Raw genomic sequence first — 18685 nt, 5'->3', positions numbered from 1 at the left:
CTAAGGCTGGTAACTATGATAACAACCTTGCAGAACCTCTGTGTGTGTGTGTGTGTGAGTATGTGTGTGTGTGTGAATAAATATGAAATTGAATGGAATGTTATAGCTATAACTAACTGCTTACTATGATTCTTTCTGTATGCACAATAAATGTGGCATTTTGCCTTTTCCCTTTTAATAAGATCCTGCTGGTTTTTATTTTATTCCCCCATCCCAGATCACAAAAGGGAATGTTAGGGAGGGGTGCCTAATGTCCTTAAGTAGCTATTATTTGAGAGTTGTAGCGATCAAATCAACCTGCTAGCTCCTATTTTGAAGTCTGTTTGAAACAAAGGCTTAGGATGGTGTAAAAACCTCATGTATTTTGGAGACTCTTTCAACAGAAACTCTCTTGAATGGCTGCTGGACTGCAAAAGGAGCCATGCTCCCTGTTTTTAACTCTGAAAATATATATTCTATTATATCACTCGTTGGCCATGCTGTCTTAGTAAATAATGGTGCCTATGTTTTTTGCAGTGTGATCTGTTTAGCATGGAACCAATCACTTTAAACTGCATTTCATCACCGGGCCAAGGTAAAAACCAGTTTAACTGTAGTTTTGCTTAATAACTTCAGGTATTACACAGGTTGGATAGGGATTTGGGGGTAATACTAACTAACATTTTTGCTTGTTCTTTAATCCAAAGGCCCAAACACATATGGGGGTGGGGTGGGGGGTGGGGCGTAACTTTCTGCAATTGGCTTTTAAATGCATGTGGGTTTATTGAAAAGTATTTTGTTGCAAACTGTGTTTTAAACTCTCACTCTCTCTCTCTCTCTCTCTGTGTAAAAAAACATAGGTGGTTTTTTTTTTTTAAGTATATGGCTGCAAACTGATGGTAATGGTGTGTTTCAAATTAACAGGGTGCTTTTTTAATGTGCAAAATGTGTTTTAAACTGGATTTTAAAAGTTGATTTTAAGTTACTTTATAAAAAAATGTGTTGGATAATGCCAAACAAAACATTGTCTGTTATGCCTGAGAATATTGGATAACATGGCTATAAAAAGCATTGCAAGATACACATGTCTGGGCTTGTTGAAACACATTTTGAGCAAGGCTAGGTATGCCCAAGAATTTAAATGTATTTTTTAGAAAATTCATCACCATCCGGTCGTTTTGCACTAAGTCTTTAGAATACAATTTTAAAATCCTGTCAAAAGATAAACCCTTGCTCTGATGATGTAAGAAAAACACTCAGTGATAGGCGCAGGCGACAGAGCGGGGGTCTTGTAATTGTCTATTGTGAAACACAATGCCTGTGGCATTTTTGTTTAAACATTTCATAATGCTTTTAGGAAACAACATGCTCTTCGGGGGGTGCCCGTATGAGTCTAAAAACTCTCCACGGTTACGCTCCGCCAGACACAAGGCAAGCCAGTGTTCACCAGGTTGGTTGTGTGGATGCGCGATACAAACCTAGGGGTCTCTGAGACAGCTTGTTGCCAGGGAGCCAAATCACAAGGGAACACATCTAAGAAATTCTTTTTTGTGTAAGGCACCTTGATAAGACACACGAGAGCTGCACGGTGTCCATGTTCACATATGGTCAAGCAGAACGTCTCTCCTCTGATTTCTCTCTATGATGTTGTCAAAAACCCCATGCACGATCAGATTGATGGTGATGGTTAAAGCCTTCCCAAAACGTATTTCTGCTCTCAGGTTCCCGGTTTTAATCAGGGAATAGTCATCGGTGCATTCCTGGTCGGGAGACAGGTCAAAGGCAAACAAGGTGTAACCCTGTGGAAACTCCTCACGGTCGATTAACAGAGAACGATCTGTCATGTGTTTACCAGTGTCTGTACCAGATTCATGTATTCTCTCACGCAGCATCCTGCCTCCAAGTCTGGTTGCAGAGGCTTGGTTGGTATCTGTTCACCATCCACATACAAGGCCACAAAATTAATATCATAATGTTTAAAATGAAAGGGATTTTTAGTGTAACTTCCACTCAAGGCATAAGACAAACCCTAGGACAAGCATTTTGGGTAACTGTCCCAAAAAACAGGTTCTCCTGGTTATTGACCCTGCTGCCCACGGGGATGCTAAACACTTTCATTCCCACACGGTCCACGGGATATTTAGCATTTGTGGTAAGCAGGGACTCCGCGTGCCCCAGACGAACGCTCAGGGCCACTCGTACTTTCTTCACAAAAAGCGATGCTGATACAATGCGCAATTTAAATGCGCAATTTAAATGCGCAATTTAAAGCCTTCGGCTGCACTGCCCATTAAACAGAAAGCATCTTATCTGCGCGTCAGTTTAAATTTTCACATCCACTCCGTTCAACAAATGAGACGTATCTGTTCTGATCTGTCTTTATTTCAATGGTAATGGTATCGATGTGGTGTTTTCTGACAGGAAGGTGATGAGGTTTATCGTAGGTGATGGTGACAAACTCATTGTTCCTTCCTCAAACAGGGACACAGTGTAACAGGGGAACAGAAAAGTCCCTCACAAACTGGTGTTCTACAATATCTGTGTGCAGATACAGGGAATTAACTCCCCCTGTGATGTCTGCCCAGAAGGGGAATTTTTGGACGCTGCGCTTGGGGCCCAAACCTAGAATGTTAGCTATCTCCCTGCTGGTAGAAAACATAAAAGTAAAATCAGCGGATTTAAGGCTAACTTTTCTACCCACAGGGTCATCGTTCATGACCACCTCAGGCGGTGGGGGATGACAAGCCACGGTACTGTTCATATGATCCAATCATTCGGGTATGGACGAGTAATAACCTCGTCGCAGGATAAAACTCTATGCCGTATCTTCAAAGATGATTTCAAAAGGGGTGTCCTCGTTGATAGCGTTCCAGCTGTGCGGGTGTTGTATTTCCACTAACCCCACCTCCCAGGCACACGGGAGATCCAAGGGCTTAATTAGCTGTATTGTAAAGTTCGAGCTGGTGTTTTGAGGAAAAACTGCAGAGCTGGCATTGCTGGGCAAAGTCATGTAAAACCCGCTGTCGCTCATTTTTCGCTCCCTCAGTCTTTGCAGGAGGAATCTTTTTGTTTGTTTGTGTCTAAACGTCAGAATTGAGAAGCTTCCACCCAGCTGGTAAATTTATCGCCCCCCCGCAAACCATTTCACCAGTAGCTGCTTTTTTCTCCCTTTTCCTTTCTCTGCTAGAACTTTTTTGATCCTGCAAATCTTGTCTTGTTTGGGGTTTACTTTTTGTAAATCTTCAGGGTAAAAATATCCAGTAACTGTCTCACTCTCGTAATCTTTTAATCGGTATACAGGTCTCGGGCTCCTGGTTCAGGCTTCATCCACTATAAATATCTCATTGGTAAACGTCTGTTCACAACCTTTTTCAAAAGCTCCTTTGGTTTTAGATGCGCCTTTTCTAAAAGGGGCAACAACCGGTTTTATTTTAAAACCGTTTCTATCAACCGGTTTCCATATCTTCAGAGAATTGGAAGGGTTAACATCGGCGGGTCTGGTACGTAGAGTTCTGTAAAAGCTCTGGTTGTAACTCTTCATAAAGTCAGGTAACAGGTCAATGTGGCGAAAGGCGTTATGGGCTGTAAAATATTGCCACATCCTCCACATCTTTTTCAAGTTCTGTTAAAATCGCTCCACAACCCCTGCTTTGACTTCATTATCAGTAACAAAAAGCGTTAACGCTGTGCCGTTTCAACAATCTGCTAAAAGGTTTGTTTCAAAATTCTTTCCACCGATTAGTTTGTCATTTTTGAGGCACGCGACCTTGGCTAAAAATAGCTTCCAAGGCCTTGGATTCCTCACCGCTCATCTTGTCTTTTAGGCCTAAGGCCCAGGCATATTTGGATAGAATGTCTATCACTGTTAAGATGTATTTAAAACCGCTGTTGTGTTTGGAGAAGCGGTGCATACGGACCAAATCTGCCTGCCATTGCCCGTCCACATCTGAAACAACGGTCCTGGTTCTTTTAAAACGTATTTGAGCTGGTTTGTGTAAAGCGTAAGCATCCTGGTGTGAAAGCCAAGCTCTGACCTGTCTTCTATTTAAAGTTTTATGATGCTTTTTGGCCACTTGAAAAAGAAGATTGACCCCGTCAAAGCCCCCAACTTTCCTGGGGGTTTAACAGATTTTCTTTAACAGAGCCGTCTGTGGAGACATGGCTGTTCCTGGGACCGTCTTTTACGAACACAAGTATGGAGGGGGACACGTTCATTCTGGCACATTTAAATAAGTTTTATTAATCGCCTGGTTTAACACAATCTTTTACAGCCGCCTGAAACAAAGGAGGCCATGATCCCTACCATGAGGGAGTCTGAGCTGGTTCATTCTTCCATTTTTGTCCTTTTCTGGATTTTCCTCTTGAGATCTGGGTCTCAGACAGGAGCAAAAACAGCTGATGCGCGATGGATTTACTCCCACAGGGCTACCGATGTGTAACTTCTCAAAGGCCTCTAGAAAGGCATCGTTGAGCTGTTGAGAGATTTTCAGACAAAAAACAGTGTAAGCACCCCACTGCCTGTTTTTACATTTATGTAATGCCAAGGTCGATTCCTAACCCCATCACACCCCCGTGATCGACAGTCGCTTCTTAATCATTCATTTACCTGAGCGCCGTCTTTCCCGTTCACCTTGTGACTCCCCCAAGCCACAATCGCCTTCCAACTTTAGGGCCTGGACAATGAGAGGCTGTCACACTCATCGGGGTGCCTCACAAAGGTTTGGATTTTGGGGTCGGGTTCCGACGTATCCATCAACGGTTGAGTCAAAGGGCCCTCCTCGGAACTGTCACGGCCGTAGTGCTTTCTCCACACAACTCCAAAGGTCCTCGGAGCTAAAACAAAATCTGAAGGTCTCACGGGGGTGGTAAAGGAGTCCATGTTTCCTCTCAGCCTTTCCACAATTTCTAAAACATGTCTTCTTGGTGAGAGATGGCTTCCTCTGCCCAGCGCTGGGACTTATGGGGTGATGGTGCTGCACTCTGATTGGCAGAGGGCGTTGGGAGGAGTTCTTAGAGGGGTCACATGACCCTCTTCTGGACGGTTCACCCAATCCGAGAACCTGCCCCATTTTGGTCAAATCTCTTCTCGGGGCGGTCCTCTGCAGCCGAAACCCATCGCGATTGGTAGAAGGTGGTGGGAGGAGTTCTTAGAGGGGTCACACGAAGCACTTCCGGACGGGTCACCCCACCCTGGAACTCCCCCCAGTTGGTCAAATCTCCTCTCGGGGTGGTCCCCAGTGGCTGAAACCCCTCCTGATTGGTAGAGGGCGGTGGGAGGAATTCTTAGAGGGGTCACACAAACCACTTCTAGACAGATCACCGCACCCCGGAACTCCCCATGATTGGTCAAACCTCCTCTCGGGGTGGTCCCCAGTGGCTGAAACCCCTACTGATTGGTAGACGGTGGTGGGGGGTATTCTTAGAGGGGTCACACGAACCACTTCCAGACAGATCACCCCGCCCCGGAACTCCCCATGATTGGTCAAACCTCCTCTCGGGGTGGTCCCCAGTGGCTCAAACCCCTACTGATTGGTAGACGGTGGTGGGGGGTATTCTTAGAGGGGTCACACGAACCACTTCCAGACAGGTCATCCTGCCCCGGAACGCCCCCTGATTGGTCAAATCTTCTCTTGGGGCGTTCCTATCAGGGCGAAACCCATCCCGATTGGTAGAGGACAATGGGAGGAGTTCTTAGAGGGGGTCACATGACACACGTTGCTTCCGGTCATTTGTCTGCCTTGACCCTGGAAGTAATACCTCATTGTCTAGGGACTTCCAGTGACGGTGGGTAAGGCTTACGAGGGCCAAGGGTGGGGTTAACGTTTGATTGACGGTAGGGCCCTTATACTACTGGAGCGCCTTCTTCTGTTTGTCTCCCGCTTCATTCCCCAAGCACTCGGCCAGGACAGATGTCATTTAGGACCTCAGTTGCCACCAGCTGGACAGAGGGACTTGGGTCTTTCTTGAGGAACTGGAGAGCTGAAATGACAGAGGACAACATGCTAGTGTACAGACTGTCAAATCACAGCTAAGCGTGATCACAGAATCTTGAACTACCAGAGCTGAATGATCACATTGTAAAATGTGAAACTGGGCTCAGTCCTTCTATTGGGATGGAAAATACATGAGAGATGAATCTGCCTCACTTTTCATATTGTCACCTGTGCCTGAACTAGCTGGAGACTGACTATCTCTGAATAGCACGCTACAGAAGCTCTCCAATACAAAGAAAGCTTTAGGTTCCTCCATTGGCTCCCTTCCATGCTCCCAACAAGTGGGGAGGCCCTGACTCGACCAGAAAGTCATCCACTCTGCTGTAAGTGGAAGAAGGTCCATTGTTTCAATAGCTTCCACTTTTAAGTTTATTTTCCATCTCTATTCAGGAGCCACGGTCTGAGCTCCAATAACCCTGGAATTGAACAGAGACCAGGTCCAAGCTGGTTTGTGCAGGATGCAGGGCACCTACTGGAAGAAAAATTGCTGGTGGGAACTTTGGGGGAGCAGAAAGTGGCTACAATTTCTCCTCACCTGGGCAGTCCACAGAGAGCCAATAACGCCCAAAGAGTGGATAGCACTGGCTGCGGAGGGGGCCTTGCCAGGACAACCAGGAGATGCACGGACTCACATCACACCCCCTGCAGCTGCCTCCTTCAGGGGAAATTAAAGCTGACTTTCTACTGGGCAAGACTGAATTTGTCCTTGCATGTGTGGCTGATGCACTTTGCACCAGTGGTATCGGTTACTGCTGCTTGTCAGCTAAATTCCTTTAGAACTCACGGATGAGCAGAACTTCAGCTGTATTTATTACTTACACATCAGCAGATGGTCCAGGTTCGGCCATTTCATACGCTGCCTGTCTGTGTGTTCCAGGATGATGCCTAAATACACAATGGAAAACAAACAACAACAATAAAACCTTCCCTTGTTGAGTGCAAAGTGATATTAGCAGCCCCTAGACAGGTCTTTGGCCTCTCCTACTGTGGACCTAAGGGTGAGCTGTGGGCAAGAGGATGCTAGTGCAGTTTAGAGTCCACACTGAAGAGAATGAGAAAGACTTTTTTTTTAAGAATGTTTACACAAAACCCATTTGCTTTAAAGAGTCTGGGTTCCTCTTGCCACTGCTGTCAGTTATTGGAGACATACTACGCTAGTGTCTTGGTCTAGTGGTCTGAGCAAAGGCCTGGGGCCAGGAATAAGCGAGTTCTAAGCAGGGATCCCACAAGGTGACTGACAGGTGGGACTTAGGCCACAATGCCTGCCTGTCTCACCTGGGTATGCTTGGGAAAAGAGGGCACAGGGCCAAAGCGGAGGAACCTTTTGCCTCCTTGACAAGGTGGTGTGGCCAGGAACCTGAAAGAGCAGGTGCTGAGGGCAGGTGGGCTGCATGCCTCCCAATGATGAAGTCGTAGTGAAGAGCACTGAGCAACACTGTGGGTGGGTCTGCACTTTGAGCGAGGGGGATCACTCCCAGTTCAATGGGACAGGCCCACACTACCTCGGACAGCGCTCGCATGCTAAAATTAGAATGTAGCAAAAGCAGCACGAGCAGTGGGAGGAGCTAGCCACCTTGAGAATCGACTTTGGGGTTTGGATGGGATCATACTTGGGGTGGTTAAACTTCCTCCTGCTCCTGCCATCGCAGCTACTCTCTATTTTTAGCACTCAGGGCTAGTGCGGGTATGTTTCATCAAGCTGGGAATTAGCCCCCCAGCTCCAAGTGTAAACATGCCCTATGAGACAGTGTCCCAGCCTCTACTACTAAATGACTGCACCGTGCTTTCCCTGCAACAATCCCAAAGCACTTTATAGCAAGTCATGATTTCCTCCGACCACCACACTGGAGAGGTAGGGATATTAACATCCCCATTTATGTATGGGAAGCTGAGGCATAGAGAGATTAATGGCAGCTCAGTGCTGCACAGTGGGATTTTTTTCTCTCTCCCTCAATGGGAATACCAAAAGGGACACTGGGCATCATCTCTCACCAGCTAACTTGACTGCAACTGCCCGGATCTCTTCCCATCTGCTAAAGAAGTACATGATGGTGCTTTTGTACAAGTTCTCCAGCAGCTCGGCATTCTCTTTGGCCTAGAGGAAATCAAGGACACATGAGCTCTCTCTGGCTAGAAGTGCCCTTTGACTGCCAGCACATGCTTTTACGAGCCACAGATAAATCAGAGAAAGAACAGGTGACTGGGTGGACGTGGGAAAAATGGGGATCTGTGGCAGATTTACATTTCCCATCACCCTCAGTCATATATCCCACTCTGACCGCTATTTCCATTACCCATCACACATCCCCCCCACACCTCTACACCACCACATACCACTCCAGTCAAGAATCTCAGACACTTCAACAGCTCACTCACAAGGTGTCTGCAAATGTCCACCTGGAGCTCTTCAGGCTTCAGCTCGGCTGTGCCATCAAGGTGTTCATTCACGGCAGTTTGGAGCCTCTTCAGTCCCAAAAACGGGACACAGAGGTGAAACGTAGCTCTGCATTCCTGAAAAAAAGGAAGCGTGTCACACCATTTAATTGTTCCCTACTGAGTGCTTTGGTCATTCAAAGGGAACTCATCTGCTTGACTGCTCATCTATTCCGGGATAAAAAGGGATTCATCTGGATGTAATTGGCAGAAAACATGCAGGAATGACTAATAGAGGGGAGAGCTTCCACTGCAACCTGGAGGTAGCATCAATGTCTTTTTGGAACAGATCTACCTACGAAAGCTGCTTCACCAGGTCTCTCTTCTGTTCTGGGGAGGCAGGGGCCTGGGGTGCAGAGACAGACAGGAAGAGAGAGCTGTCGGGCTCAGACCCATGACCTATCCTGGATTCTGGTGAGGCAGCCATGGACCAACCTGGCGGGAACTGACTCAGCAGGAGGGCAATGAACTGAGGGGGGAATTTGGGCCTCCAGAGCAGGCAGGAATAGTAGAGCTCCCCTGTCATTGGGAGGAAGATTCCTTTGGCTTAGTAAATAAGTCACTCTCGGTCTTACCACTGAAACCCTGGGGTTCGGGTCTTGCAGGTGCAGCAGAAGTGTGACCCAGCTCTGTCGAACCTGCTCGGCGAAATAGCCCTTCCATTTTCTTTTGGTCAGGCGGGCCAGGATGCCAAATAGGACAAAGGACCATAAACGAAGAGCATCATCCTCCTACAGCCAAGAAAGCCCCACAAGTTAGTAACTAAGGGACAATCGCATCACGAACCTCGCACAGCCATCTCTTCTACGCTAAAGTCGAGGGATTCCAACTACAGCTAGTCGGGAACACTTTCATGAACTAATTTTTGTTTCGAATTTGCTGATTCATCAAACTATTTTAGCGACAGTTCCATTTTGATGAAATTCCTCCAGAAGCTAGGCAGGGGTCCTTAGAAACCTGCCTGCTGTCTTGCCAGTGCACCCATTCAGCTCCCTGGAAGCCGATCTAGCAGGCTGACTGGGATCGTGGGCTTCCAAACCCCCAGCGTCTGGGACCCTGGCTCTCAAATTTGCAACTCCCTGGCACTTCTAGCTCCCACAGTTTCCTGGGTTCCCAGCACCGGGATAGTCTGAGAGCAGACTGCCCGGACCCAAGGCTTTCAATAGGGCTCGGCTAAGAAGAGGAATTCTGTCAAAGAGTTTTGAAGTTTGGGGAGAGGGATTGCCACAAATAGGAACAAAACCAAAATTTGACATCTCAAAATTCTCTGCAAAACGGAATCATTCCAACCCTCTCACGTAGAAATGGTATAGAGCAGGCCCAACGCTCTCTATTGTACCTTGGAACCCCCTTTTCATGGTTATCTAGCTACCTAATCTAGTATTCAGACTTTCTTTGAGCTTCTCAGTGGCAAGAAAGAAGAACAGAAGGGGGAGACTGTGGGAGCAGGGATGTCATCCCCATCCTCCTAATGTTCTCCTCCTCCGAAAAACACCTCTCTTCCCTGGGGCCGAAACATCTCTTCACTCTGACATGAGCAATGCCCAGGGAGTAAATGGAGTCTAATCAAGATCGCTTGAACTGGGGCTGGAGAGTTCTGGTCACATACGTTGTCAAAGTAGGTCCGGATCTCTTGGGTGAGGTCTCTGAAGGAAGAACCTATGTCCTTCTCTTTCAGCTCCTTCAGGACTTTGGCCACTGCTTTCATGCTCTCGCCAATGACTTCAGAACTGAAAGGGTCACTTAAGGCCCTGATCAGGATGACCATAAGAAACTTCTTGTGCTTTTTCAGCTGGACAAACATACGACATTAAAGAACACTGATCACTGATCACACTTCTAATACATTTTCTTTAGCAGTTATGAAGCTGTGGGAATTTCATCTCCCCCTCCCACCCCCCCATCCCTCTCCCCGGAGACCTATAGCTATATTTCAGACCAGGTTCGAGCTACAATGAGCCAAACTTGGTGCCATAATACACCTGTGTCATCCTATTATTAGATTCCTAGTTACTTAGATTCCAAGGCCAAAAGAAACCCTTGTGATTATCCAGTCTGACCTCCTGCATAACATTGAACTTCCCCGAAATAGTCTCTGTTGGAACTAGAGTGTATCTTTTAGAAAAACGTTCAATCTTGATTTTAAAATTGCTAGTGACAGAGAATCCACTACAACCCTTGGTAAATTGTTCCAATGGTTAATTAAAATTACCATTAAAAATCAATGCCTTATTACCAGTCTGAATTAGTCTAGCTTCATTTTCCCCCATTGAATCTTCTTATACCTTTGTTTGCTAATGGGAAGAACCCATTCTCAAAATGTGTTCCTCATGTGAGTAGTTCTAGACTGTCCTCAAGTCACTCCTTAACCTTCTCTTTGTACAGCTAAATAGATTGAGCTCCTTGAGTCTATCACTAGAGGTATCTTTGCCAATCCTTTGAGAATTCTTGGGACTCTTCTCTGAATCCTCTCTAATTTATCAGCATCCTTCTTGAATTGTGGACACCTGATCTGGACACAGCATTCCAGCAGTGCTCACATGAGTGTCATATTCAGAGGGAAAAGAACTTCTTTACTCTTAGTCAAGATTCCTCTCTTTATGCCTCTAAGGATCATTTCAGCCCTTTTGGCCACAACTTCGCATTGGGACACCTTATGTTCAACTGATTCTCTGCCATGACTCAAATGGTTTTCAGCATCATTGCTTTTTGGGATAGAGTCTCTCATCCTGTAAGTATGGCCTGCATTTTTTTTTGTTCCTAGATGGAGACATTTACACATGGTCATATTAAAGTGCACAGATTGTTTGCTTATGCCCAGTTTAGCAAAGGATCTAGCTTGCTCTGTATTGACTGCAAAGAGGTTACTCGGGTATGTGAGAGAGCAGAATTTGGCCTAGTGCATTGTGTGCAGCCTCTGTAAACTCCGAACAACTATTTTCCTTGGTTTCTCTCGTTATGCTGCATTCTAGTCAGTATTCTCTCTTACCTTCTCAGGCGCCCCATAGACTAAATTTCCCAGGCCTCTTACAGCCATCTGCCGGACAATGCTGTTCCTATCATGTGACTTTTCTTCTAAGATGTGTAAGACTGGCTTAAGGAACTTCTTCTCCCTGAGCATGGGATCACTCATTAGCTGAAAGAAAATCAACCTGTCCATTAGCCCCAATATGATCATTAAGATTGGGAATAGAATCTGAGCAGACATGTCATACACTAAAAACAACAAGGAGTCCTCCTACAGCCCCAGTCTTGAGGATACAGACAAATATGGCTACCCCTCTGATACTTGGCACATAATACACTGTAACACAAATGAGAAATTCCACACAAATGAGAAAGGTCTACAAAACATGGAGCTTTCCTTTTGGGCACTAGAATAGGGATCCACTCACCTCTTGAGAGCCTCTTAGTGGCTGGGTATGGTATCACAGTCCTTTTCTCACCCCTGGTGCATCCTGCCAGCCGTCCTCAGTGAGTCTTCTGTGGCTCAGGCCTCTGGCTGAGTCCCAAAGTCCAAAGGAACCCCTTCTGGGGTAGTCAAGAACAGTCCCATTGCCCTCACTAGGGGCTCCAGCCCCAACTCTGGGTCCTTTACATTCTGCCCTTTGTTCAAGCTCTCCATTAGCATTGTCCCCTCCATGGGGCTTATGCCACTGTTGGTGGTAGGGGAACCTGGGCCTGCCCCTAACTCTGGGTTCCAAACCATGGATCCTATAAACAGGAGCTAGGCACTGCTTGATTTCAGGTCATTGTCGCTTCTTCCTACCGGCCACTTTTAGCTTCACCCTCACCTCAGAGTTAAAGTTCTTCGGGACTCTCTTCCTGAAAACCCAGCTTAAGTAAAGGCTGCCAGAATCAAACTCTGGCTGTCCCCTGAATTTCTGTGGCCAGAGAGCAGCGCCCTTTCTTGCCCCTCCAGTTCCTGCCAGGAACTGACCTGCTAAAGCCCTTCAGCTCCTTTTAGCCAAGCCTGATGGGCTCGGATTGGCTGCTTTCATGAGGCCTCTCTAGACAGACCCAGACTGGGGGCTCTTTTCCTGGGGCAGGATGTAGTAGGACCATGGGGCCTCTTGTAAGGAGCCTTAAAGCCCAGGTACAGCCCATCACAGGCACAGAGAGGTTGTTTTTCTTAGAACCAGATAAGCCCCGAAGATAGTTGCTTAGCATAAGTGGGAAATATGATGCAGATGTTGGAGGAAGACTGTGGAAAGGGAGGATGCTCCAGCAGGTATCCCCACACTAGCCTAGGACTTAGGAGACCCAGGTTCCATTTCCTGCTCCCTCAAAGACTTCCTGTGTGACCTTGGGCAAGTCACTTAGCCCTTCTGTGCATCAGTTCCCTGCCTGTAAAATAGGAAACATAGTGCTTCCCTACCTCGCAGGAGTGTGGTGGGGATACAGACATTAAAGAATTAAGAGGTACTCCGATACTAGAGTAATGAGAACCTAAGATAGACATTAATGTAGTTGTAGGTTGCTTGGTTGGTAGTATTAGGACACTCGGTTCATTCAGAAGATGTGCTGAGCTAAAACAAAATCAGGAGCTGTTGGTTAGGATCAGCACTAGGACTTGGCAGAAGAGGTCCAGTCATCCAAACTCTGTCCGTATCTCTCTCAGCCAGCACCTGTGGTTGTGTAGCTAGTATAGGCAATGATGGCAATAAAAACCACAGAGAGAGAGAGAGAAGGACTCAGAAAGGTATCGTGAAGTTCCTGGTGAGGTTTCCATATAAAGGAGGACCTATTCTACTGTCTAAAATGACAATTACTCCTATGAACTGAACTGTACAACTCCCGAAAGAAAGGCAGACAAGAGTCTAATGGTGAAACTGCTCTTCAGAGTCCTGTGTCTTACCTGGGCAAGGAAAGCTGTGCTGGTGACTCGGTGGTTTTCTGAGGGGGAATTCACCCAGGGGAGGAGGCTCTGTATGATCTCAGGTGTTATGAGTCCAGATCTTAGCAGAAGCCTGGAAGACAAAAGAAACCGCTCATGGGCTAGATTGCACACTTCAAAAACTCAGCTGCTCTGAGCATACAGCTCTGATATCTAGGAGTGGGAGCTGTGTGTTTCCACCCAGGACACCCCTGCACCCCCCGCCCACAAAGCTATAAATGGGAGGTTCCCTCTCAGCCACTCTATTGGCTACTCATTCCCAAGGATAAAATGATGCCTCCTAGATCTCTTACCTCACCAGCAGACACACTCCCTCATGGTGTGTCTTGGGGTTTTCCACAAGAGTCCAAGTCCTCTGCTTCCTGAGCGCTCTCACCAGTCTCTCATTCCCACCCTTGAAAAGCACAGATTCTAATGCTTTGATAGAAAGCCTGGGGAAAGAGAGGCACAGAATTGCAGCAATCAGGAGGAAGGTGCAGCTTGAACAGAGAGTCAGGAAGCCCCGGTTACTTCTCAGGTCTGCTGTTCAATCGGCAGTTCACCCATTGGCAATGTCCTGGACACCAGTGTCCCTGGAAGGACTTGATGCTGGGAGGTAAGTTTCAGTCTCATACATCTCATAGGACTAGTTTTGCTAGGGACAAAATTTTGCAGTCCTTTTTCATAGAATCATAGAATCATAGAATATCAGGGTTGGAAGGGAGCTCAGGAGGTCATCTAGTCCAACCCCCTGCTCAAAAGCAGGACCCATCCCCAATTAAATCATCCCAGACAGGGCTTTTTCTCTTTCTGCAAGGAGTATGGGCACTAGCAGAGTACAGTGATATGGAAAAGATACATGATCAGGACCCAGAAACAGGGGGCATAGAGTGTGGTGATCACTAATGGACATTTTGGGGTCATATCTCCAGATATGAGGTGACAGAGTGCTGAGGGTTTGCACTTGAGTCAGCACTCTGGTCACTATTCGTACTAATTCGGTTCCTCACAGAAGGCCTAATTGGATAGAGGTGTACCTGATTAGGAGGTCAGATTGGGGCTAGTGAGTCAAGGAAGCAATCATTCCATTAACAGGGAAACTGTATAAAAGGACATGGGCAGGAGCCCTTTGAGGGGAACAGACAGAGAAAGAAACTTGGGTGACCAGATGTCCCAATATTTGGGGCTTTATCTTATACAGGTGCCTATCCCCCCACCCGCCCCTGTCCTGATTTTTCACACTTGCTGTCTGGTCACCCTAAGAGAAACAGAAAGACAAAAAGCTAGGAGAGCCTGACAAAGTGAGGTCTCTGAGTGGAAACACCTTACCCCCCACCTGACTTTTGGAGAAGAGCTTAGAAAGTTGAGATACAATATAAAGGTGCTATGTATTGGTAGGGGGATTAAATAGACTATACATTGGTGTTTACAAGCAAAAAAGTCTCAACGCGGTCTGTGTTTGTGGAAGATGTGGGGGTGCAACACCCCTCTCTGTCACAGCTGGGGGCTCATCAGGGATTTCCCTGTTATCTATGCAAATGGAGAGCCTCTTGGAGAAGCCGGTGTAGAGGTTTGGCAGTCCAGGCGATGGAGGGAACACTGAAATGGGTGATGAAGCAGCAAAGAGAAGTGTAGAACAGGGGTTCTCAACCTTTCTGTTTCTGAGCCTCCCCCCACCCTCAACATGCTAGAAATACTCCATGGCCCAGTTCCAGGCCTCTGCCCTGCCAGGCATCAGAGTTTGGGGCTCCTGGCTCCAGATTTTAACCCCACAGGGTGCAGGGGCTTGAGGCTTTAGTGCAGGTGCTGGGCTCAAGGCTTCAGCTTTCTGCCCTGAGCCCCAGCTAGTCTAAAGCCAACCCTGCTTGGCAGACCCCCTAAAACCGGCCCGGTTGAGAACTGCTGGTGTAGAACAGTGGCCTCCAAACGTTTTGGCTCACGCACCCCCAGGGTGACCTGCCGCAGACGCACCACCGATGGGAGACCTGCCACAACCAGCCGTGGACATGCAGAGCTGCCGCCGAAGGAAAAAAACGGCGGAGTGCCGTCCGGTGGCGCTACTGCTGCCACGCCCCCCCCCCCCCGGGATCATCCCGCGCACCCCAGTTTGGAGACCGCTGGTGTAGAAGACCCGACAGACCTTCCAACAATCCCAGCAGGCAGAAAAACAGCCTTTCCTTGCCCGGTAGGTTTAACAGCAAAAGAGTCGGCAGGAATTTATACGGGAGCAAGCCCAGGTCTGGCAACAACTCCCCCAAAGTTTGGTGAGTCCCGTGACAGGAAATGGAAACCAGGCACAGGAGATCAGACTGTAAAATGGGACCCGCGAACAACCCCGATGTGTTTTTGGTTACTCCTCAAGGAGGAGCAGTGAGACCTCCTAGGGACAGAACAATGTGGGCCCTTCAACTGACACTCTATTTAACCGGGGAAGCACATCTAGGGCTTTTAGTGATGAGCAGGCAAGAGATTATGACATGATTAAGGCAGCCATGCTGGACGAGGTGGGGCCTGTCTACAGAAAAGTACTGCCAGAAATGTAGAGTTGAAAGATGGATTGAGGGATTATGCCTCTGTGCATTTGGACAGAAATTAAAAGATTGGGCCACTCATTGGTAAGGCCAGATACTCAGACTGTGGGGGAGATCATGGACTGCATGGTTCTGGAAGTTTCTTCAGAGTCTCCCTGAGCATACCTGAGTATGGGTTCTGTGGCGCCAGCCAGTTCATCTGGACCCCACAGGGAAGAAAAAAGAAAGTACCTACCATATCGGTCTGGGTAGGGAGGAGCCACCAAAGGGACTAATGGACACAGCTTCATCCTGTTTGCTAATCCGGCAGGAGTTAGTGAAACCCCACTGGATACTTCCCAGAGGTAGGATCAAAACTGAATACCAGGTCCATGGGGACAATAAATTCTGCCCAATGGCAGAGGTGACTCTGAAAATTAAGGGGAAGTTTAGGCAGAAACATGTAGGGGTAGTGGATGGATTGCCCCACTGCCTTCTACTGGGCATGGACTGGAATCCCTTTCTAACAGGGACACCAAGGCAGGTATGGAGGCCCAGGAGGGTGGAAATAAAACCTGAAGGGCCAGGTAAAGAGGAAATATATGTAAAGGGGCTGGAGGAACCTAGACACGAAAGTAGAGACAAGAGGGAGGAGAAAGAAAACAAAGGTCAAGCGTAAAGGTGACTTAAGATCATCCAGTGGGGTCAAACAGTCATCAGAGCCCTTACCACCAGGATCTCAGGAGCAGGCATCCCTAGAACACTTTGGAGGGACTCAGAGCAGTCTGTGTCCATGGAAGAGGCCGGGGCACAGCCTACCACCCCGTCACATATAGGTACCTAAGATGGGCCTGCACATGGGCCAACAGCATGAGCAGAATATATACTCGTGTCTGCAGCGCCAGCAATCACATAGCTAGGTACCCATCCATCTGAACAAATTCAAGTTTTGTGGACAAAACTGAGGCACCCATCTTGAAAACCTGACCCACTGTGGCCACTACATAAGATCAGCCTTACTGGCTCAGTCCAATGGTCCATCTAGTCCAGTACAGTGTCTTCCAACAGTGGTCAATGCCAGCTTCTTCAGCAGGAATGAACAGAACAGGGCAATCATGAAATGATCCAATCCCTGTTGTCCAGTCTCAGTTTCTGGCGGTCAGAGGCCTAGGGACACCCAGAGCTTGGGGTTGCATCCCTGACCATCTTGCCTAATAGCCATTGATGGACCTGTTCTCCATGAAGTTATCTAATTCTCTTTTTTTTTAAACCCAGTTATACTTTTGGCCTTCACAACACCCCTTGGCAATGAGTTCCACAGGCTGACCGTGTGTTGTGTGAAGTAGTACTTCCTTATGTTTATTTGATACCTGCTGCCCATCCGTGAACAGAGCTGAGATCCTGGTTTCCTAGGAAAATTCAGAGACACTATAAAACCATGAAGTCTGTAATTTGAGCACCTTGTTGGCATGGAATAAAGAAACACAAGAAGAAGAGAAACTAATAATGTTGCGAGATTGGTGGGAAATGTACATTAATGTGCTACCAGAGCTGAAGTCAACTGAGGACTCAGGAATCTTAGTGTTAACTGGCGAGGGGCACAGAGTGGGTGCCGAGGGGCCTGGTACATACATTCTAGCTCACTAAAAGATTGCCCCATGAGTCTCAAATAAAAGCCCATGTCGCCAATATCATTGTGAAACGCATGTCCAGATGCTGTGTCAAGAGTCATGGATATGTATTGAAAATTACATTCTTCGGATCTGTGACTCGGGACTAGTCACCAGGAAAGGTGACAAAATGGTTTTCTTTCAGGCAAGAAATGTTTATCCATCTGTTTGTTTACATGTACATTAAGCATGTAGGGTTCACATTCAGTTGAGGAGGACTGTGAGAACATCAAAGAAAGAAAAGTAGCAGGAAGTAGACAGGGGGTGGGGACCCAATTTTGGGGTACACATCAAAGGTTTGCTCTAGTCTATTTGGGGGACATCTTTCACTTAGGAAGTAGATGGACCGTGAGTTTGCTTCATGAAAGAGGGGTCGCGATCAGGCTTGGTTGAGAACTTTGGGTGAGAAACATCTTGAGACAGGAGGTTAACCTGTTGGTTAAGTTTAGTTTCTAGGAGCAGGTTATGATTTCATTTGAAATGTAACCATTTTTTGCTTGCATTCTTACTCATGGTCACTGGAATCTCTGTTCTTTGATAATCTCGGTTCTTCTTTTCACTAGAAATATATCTAAGTGCTGTGTGTTTTGCAGTACAGAGTATAAGTATCGAGTACAGAGTCTAAAGAAGAAGTAATAAACTGGTGTGTACTGTTCCATTGGGAACAGCAGGCCTGACAATTCTGTGGGAGTTCAGTGGATAAAGGGCTGGACACTATACGGAATGGTCAGAAGACTCGGAGGTGGGTGGGTGCCTGTCATTAAGCTGTACAAAGAGACTGAGGTCTGAGGAGGCCTGGGTGGCAGGGTTTGTTTTGCCAGAGCCTGGTAGTTTCAGGGAACTGACCCACAGCAGGCACAGACAAGACTTCCTCACTCGAAGGGCATGTGATGGTAAGGTGCCTCGTAACCCTGGGAACTCCTGGGGAGCGTCACACAACTCTCCTGGAATTCTCTTTGTTTCTCTCCCTTCCTTCTAATTACCGGCAAGGGTTGCCCTCAGGAAGTTGTAGCCCTTTTCGGATTTCGCTCGGGCTGCTTCTCGTTGGCAAAGGCAGCTTTTGTCCGAGGGTTTGGCTGACCTGCTGCAGGAGAACAGGAAACAACTCTGGGAGCAGTTCCCGCACAGCTTTGCTCGACTGCAGGGCTGACACCACCTCAAAGATGGCACATGTTGCCTGAAAGGAGAGCATGGTAAAAAAGGAGATCTCTTCCCAACACCATC

General features: G+C 47.3%; 2 long non-coding RNA genes across 2 annotated transcripts; both read right to left on the bottom strand.

The window, feature by feature from the left end:
• Positions 1-5765: 5765 nt before the first annotated feature.
• LOC142069619 (uncharacterized) lies at positions 5766-8039 on the bottom strand. Its single transcript, XR_012665546.1, has 3 exons — positions 7965-8039; positions 6792-6857; positions 5766-5958 (listed from the first exon to the last, which is right to left on the bottom strand). It is a non-coding gene; the product is annotated as an uncharacterized LOC142069619 (long non-coding RNA).
• A 1872-nt stretch (positions 8040-9911) lies between these two features.
• LOC142069722 (uncharacterized) lies at positions 9912-13371 on the bottom strand. The gene is made up of 3 exons (XR_012665658.1): positions 13264-13371; positions 11395-11541; positions 9912-10197 (listed from the first exon to the last, which is right to left on the bottom strand). It is a non-coding gene; the product is annotated as an uncharacterized LOC142069722 (long non-coding RNA).
• Positions 13372-18685: the final 5314 nt, after the last annotated feature.

The sequence above is a fragment of the Caretta caretta genome, chromosome 20, assembly GCF_965140235.1.
Source record: "Caretta caretta isolate rCarCar2 chromosome 20, rCarCar1.hap1, whole genome shotgun sequence".
In the NCBI taxonomy this organism is placed as follows: Eukaryota; Metazoa; Chordata; order Testudines; family Cheloniidae; genus Caretta; species Caretta caretta.
The sequence above is the reverse complement of the archived record's forward strand: the minus strand, read 5'-3'. Positions and strand labels throughout refer to the sequence as shown.